The sequence below is a fragment of the Haliotis rufescens genome, unplaced genomic scaffold (genome assembly GCF_023055435.1).
Source record: "Haliotis rufescens isolate VD_foot unplaced genomic scaffold, xgHalRufe1.0.p SCAF_74, whole genome shotgun sequence".
Classification (NCBI taxonomy): Eukaryota; Metazoa; Mollusca; class Gastropoda; order Lepetellida; family Haliotidae; genus Haliotis; species Haliotis rufescens.
This window is the reverse complement of record NW_025964366.1, coordinates 1,125,425-1,131,725: the sequence shown is the minus strand read 5'-3', so window position 1 is coordinate 1,131,725 and position 6,301 is coordinate 1,125,425.

Sequence of the window (6,301 nt, the reverse complement as noted above, 5' to 3'; positions counted from 1 at the left end):
CTGATGAGGATAACGTAATAAGGTAGCTTAAACACATTTACAGTATTTACAGTGTATCTGATGATACTGTTCATATAAGATGACCGAACTGCAATATTTCGTAAAAAGTCTCTGGTATCGGTTAACCTGACGTTGAGATGTCAAACAACTCAATCGCCCTGAAAGTAATATTTTATTTGACATTCGATTAATTAGTATAAGACCACGGCATTATGGCACGGGGCGCTACATCTCTGTTTTTTCAATCGATTCTATAAACAAACTCCATGTGTCACGTCAATTTGTTTGGTGTTATGGACCTGGTTGTCACACCAACTCAGCATGTTTTATATTTCCCAAGTCAGAGGTCTTAAAGGTAGCGTCAACACAATTGTGAATGTGATGAAATTGGTCAACGCCATCTTATAGTTTTAGTATTTGTACAGGCATCACATCCGTCGCTGTGTACATTTGGATGACTGATACCGAAAAGATAAGGGTCTTACTGTAACACAATGTCAACAATGGCCGGTAATGACAGATTGACAAATGATAAAACAGATCTTATCAATTCAATTATTTTACTGGTAGAACATTTACTTTATAAGTTTGTTTATTTGCTTGTTTTGTACGCCGCACTCAGCAATATTCCAGCTTTTTGACGGCGGTAGTGGACCAGACAATTCAGTGATTGACATCATGAGCATCGATCCATGCAATTGGGATACGATGACATGCATCAGCCATGTCAGCGAGCCTGACCACCCGATCCCGTTAGTCGCCTTTTTCGGCAAGCTTTGGTTTGCTGAAGCCATATTCCACCCCGGATCTTCAAGGGTCTCAAAGAGATATTGTTGCGTATTGTGATATCACAAGAACATATTCCTTAATTAACCTGGAATTATGATATATTTTATTACATCCCGTCATCTTGACATTATAATGTCGTTCAAAGAGATTTTTTAGAAATAATGCATTTATCATATATGACTAGTCGATAATGAATACAATAAATATCAGAGGAGTATTCATCACATCTATACTGCTCCGAAAATATTACCATGAGGACTGGTTTGTGCTCGTGTATGGGCACCAACTTTGTGTTTAAAATAGTGGATAACAAATGGATACCGTATTCGACGTAATAAGCGCCCCGCTCTAATAAGCGCCCACGTCGAGATTTGCTAATATATTGGTTATTGAACCATCCCAATTTGCACCCCTTCCGACCCCTTTTCGCATATATTACGCACCGCTTCCTTCCCCTATTCGCGTATAATACGCACTCGTGTGATATAGGCACCCTTTATTATTGGCAATTAAATTCTGGAAAAATATATCTGTAGTACATAAACATTTCAGGCTGTCAGCATAAACCACGAAATTTATCTTTCAACTGGTTTTTTTTCTCACCAAAATAATATTCTAATAAGAGCCCCCTATTTCTAGTATTGAGAGCGCCCTCGGCGCTTATTTCGTCGTATACGGTATTCGCAATACAAGAGAAAGAGGGCGAGGGACCTACACCTACGTCAACGAGATATAAAGTTACTGCCTCAAAACCAATGCGAAATGAAGCGGAGAATCTGGACATTTGTACAACCGTATATCCAGCCTTGCATGAAATGCACGTTCAACACAAAGAATGTCGGGATATAACTGTACTTACTCTACGAGAACTCTCATTGGAAAAGTGCCTCCAGCTGTGCTTTAAGTTTCTTTAGTGAAATAACACATTTTGCATGGAATACATTTTCACATACAGTCGTATGAAATACAATCTCATTAAAATCAGACCTCAGTTCTCGCTACCGCTAAACAAAGATCTGAGGACATCCCATTAGGGGTCACGTCAGAACGACCTTTCATCACACCAATCAGAGCATCGCTTACCAGGTTATGAAAGTGACAATCGGAATGTGATTTCTAATCATGCAACCTCGAAAACTTTAACTTCGAAAGATAGTTACAGCTTTAACGACTGAATCTATACAATCTAGACCATCTATTAGCCATTCCAGAATGTTCTTTGGTTCAGGTTTCAAATTTGTTATCGATAATTTTTTTAAATATGTTTCGAAGCGTAGTCGCCAATTTGAAATTAGTGCCGTAAAGCACGAGAAAGCTGCCTTCTGATTGGTCATTCCATTGGTCGGTCAAAGTTCGCGCAAGGTCGGTCTGGCGTGACCAGTAATGGGATGTCCTCCGATCTTTGTTTAGCGGTAGCGAGAACTAAGATCTGATTTTAATGAGATTGTTGAAATACACTGCCTACAGAGGATACTGTACTTCACGTCATGCTTAAAGTCGATAATATATGCTTGTACCATGTTTGTTTAGGTGAACACTTGATTTGCCTTTGCAAGCGTTTGTGACGGATGCTCACCTTTTCGCAAACATGATCGCTGTTTGATAGTGATTCATATACACACACCAATGATATAGTCAGAGTCGTATAAGGGCCTCTTTTTAAGCAGATATTTCTTATGAAAAGGGAATGGTTTTTTTTGCTTATATTCATATTTTGGATGAAGAATTACAATCACACACACACATGTGTTTTTTTATTTGCATCTTCATGTCCTTTTTTAACGTGAAGTTTATACGATATATGGCTTTTCCATTGGAGGACAGGTCGGTCACATGACCGCGAATTGAAGTTCATGAGTGTATGAACGACACAACTTGACGTTCATACGTTTCTCACGGGACTGTATTCTTGAAATGACGTTAACACTGACGGACTACTTCCAGCTTCCTTGGGGAACCCCTGGGAATTCCCCTTCACGGAAACATACAGAAGCATTGTTTCTGATTACTTAGACCCTGAGTGCAGTGATCTTGCACTCATCATTTTAGCATACAATGAGGAAAGTCATAATCGTTCACGAATATTCTCCCTAGGACCCATCATGGTGAACAAATCGTAGAAATGAACATCCAAACTATCGTAGAATGGATTCGCGATCGGTCCTTGTCTAGACTGATAGTGACTGTTGTATGACGGACAGTGTAAACATGAAGACACACGTACTAAATAAAATGTATTTGGAACTACATCTTTTGAGGTAAAATATTCTGATATAAAAATTATGAGAACTGACCTTCACTTTGTGTGAGTTCAATGGCGTATGAACCTTCATAGAGTGAGTGCCAAACTGAATGAACGTCGGAGCTTAAGCATTGTGACATGACCCTGTTCAATGAGAGTCCTACATTTCCAAATTTGACGCTTCAGAGAAAAACGATGTGCGATTCAATTCCTATTGTGTCTTGTACCACATATTGCTGTGTTTTTGTCAGGTGAACACTTGATTTGCCTTTGCATGTGTTTATGACGTGTGTAACTTGTTGTCATCACTTTTTTTATAGTAATTCATAAACACATGCTCATGTTGTATTGTGCAATGGAGTATGATGATACAAAGGGTTTTGTCGATTTTATTTACTGGATTTGGCATAAGGAATTTGACATGCAGTCATAAGTACAACGCCGACCCCAAGTAAATACTTTATTGCATTTGTTAAGGGTGGTACCAACCATCTGTTCAATGATTTTGTGTTCAGTTTTTAGAATGGCTATTGTCTGCAGTGTTACCATAAGGATTTGTGGTTTATACATGAATCGGTATATTTGAGAAGACATTGAACATATTTGATCAACGAAATTTGGTTTCATATCTGTTCTCATGTTGTCTTCAGACACACTATATTTCCATGGCCTGCCCTTGGCCTGTGAGCACAGAGCGAAATTATTTGTCAATATTTGACAGTGTTTCGTAACCTGAATACACATCTGTCTACACGTCCATGGTGCACGAATGTTTACATAACCCCATCACAAGTATTGGAATAGAAGTATGTGTTGTTTGTGTTGCATCTTCATGTAGTGTAACAAATATCTGTTCCATGAAGACCGCCTCCGTGGTCTAGTTTATTGAGTATCTTCCCGGAGAGAGTAAGGTCGGTGGTTCGCTTCCCGGCCGCGTCGTTACCAAAAGACGTTAAAGATACTTGTTGTTACACTGCCTTGCGCTCAAAATTAAGGTGATTGAATCTCAGTGGGCTAGCACTATAATATCGGCATTTGTCACACACACACACACACACACACACACACACACACACACACACACACACACACACACACACACACACACACACACACACACACACACTTATGGACTTATGGAGAGGCTTTTAATAATTATAAGTATAGTAATTTATAGTCACCTCTTCAACCTGAATGCATTTATCTGTCTAACCAGACACATCATAAATAATATATTTTTTTGTAAATTTAGAATTCCATGAAATACATGTGTGCCAATGTACACGTGTGTCGTAAATCTAAAAATATTGATGTTGTTAATAACGTATGTACCCATAGAGGTGCAATGGGAGTTGAATTCCATGTCTCATTTAAGTGTAACACATTCTCTTTGAAGCTCTGCATATCTTTCGTTCTTGACGAATGACCATAAATCTGAAATGTTAATGATACATCTTATCAACTCACAAAATAAACATGCTATCCTTTCAGTCGCTACTTATATGAAATATGATTTTGATATCGACTCAAGAAGATGTAAATGTATATTCACGTGAATCTTTGAAGATGGAGGTGTAACCATATCAATTGACACAGCGTTCAGTGACCTAAGGCATCGTTTTTCAATCCTCGTCAAACACAAGGTAAGATGTAGTTAAATAGGGTGCATTACAGCAATGTGCTGGGGCATTGTTCGGGAATAGATTGTGGCAGTTGTATAGACAGTGCCTTGAAAAGGGAGCTCGTGTTAGATTGAAACAATTGCGATCTCTGCACCGTGTTTTGTAGAGTTGTATGCCTCTGATTCGTGATTCGCACAACTTCGACGCATCTTTCGATGAATAACTTTCACAGAACAGGTGTTCTGTTTGTCCCTGTGGCCTTCCGATATTGATAATCAATTTATTCATACAAAATCCAAAATGTAAGCCAAACGTATGCATATTTGATGGAACAAAACTACAGGTAGGCAATACACCAATAGCGTAACTATGTTATATGCCACTATATGTGATATACTCGTGACAATGATAAAAGAACCTGATATGATATCAGATCGCAAAAGGTCCTCATTTCATGATATATCTGTGTATCTTTGGCCTTTCACAGACGATATTCCCGAGGGAATGTCATACTTGTCGGAAGCCGGTTAAATAAGGGATCGGGTGGTCAAGCTCTGATTTTGTGCCATCATGCCCAGTCAGCGTATAACATAATACTACCAAACACGGGTCTGTTTGGCCACACTTCTTATATTGACAGGCCGCCATGATATAAGTTAAATAGTGCTGACTGCAGCGTTTTTCACCCAAGTGAAAGATTTACTGTAGATCGATTACATACAGACTCGTCATGATGGATACACAATAGACATCCTCCATGTGAAGACAAGTTGAAATAGAAAATACACACTGTTCATTTAAAAAGTCAAGGCATTCTTCTGAACGTTTAATGCGGCCAGTACAGTGAATGTAGATACATTAAGACCCTAATATCATTCAGAGAGAAATATATTTACTTGTGTAGAAATGAATATATACCTTGCTCTCGCTAATCTCCATATCTTTCCAGGTAACCTCCCGAAGTGAGATATTGATGGGAGGCAAATATGGCAATTAGGGAATGAAAATATTTTCACCAATTAATTCAACTCTCACGTGTCTTAAAAAAGTATTTAAATCTTTTGGCTGTCTACATAACCACACGGTCTCACACACAAGTAATGTCACACGATATATAACTTACCCTGAAATGAATTCCAAAGATGAAAACATAGTTACCTTTTTGCTCTGATGAAGTTATTTTTTTGCAGCAACACAGTAAATATGCAGCAAACGAAATATGACATGGCCCGGTATGGGTCATGACGTCCAGCCAGTTATTCAAAATGACGTCTTATTGAATTAGAAAGAAACGCCTTGACGTCATCCACGGCGGCGAGATACGGGATACGGGATATCTGGAAAACTGAAAGATACGGATCGACCGATTCCTGTCATATCAGAGTGCCAAGTAAAATACGCATCGTTGCAGATGATTATGCTCATATTTTAAAGTAAGTGAGTATTTTTTATCGCCGTAGTTCAGTTATATCACAGTGTGTCTGATTCATGTTGGAGGTGATGTAGGACATTTACTATTTTAGTGAAAGACAAGAGCACGAGTATGGTTATTTCAAACCCAGAAACATAAGCAGGACGAATGTGGGATTCGAACACTACGATCACAGAATTCTAGCACACCTAACTGGCGCAACTATTCACAGCCCTC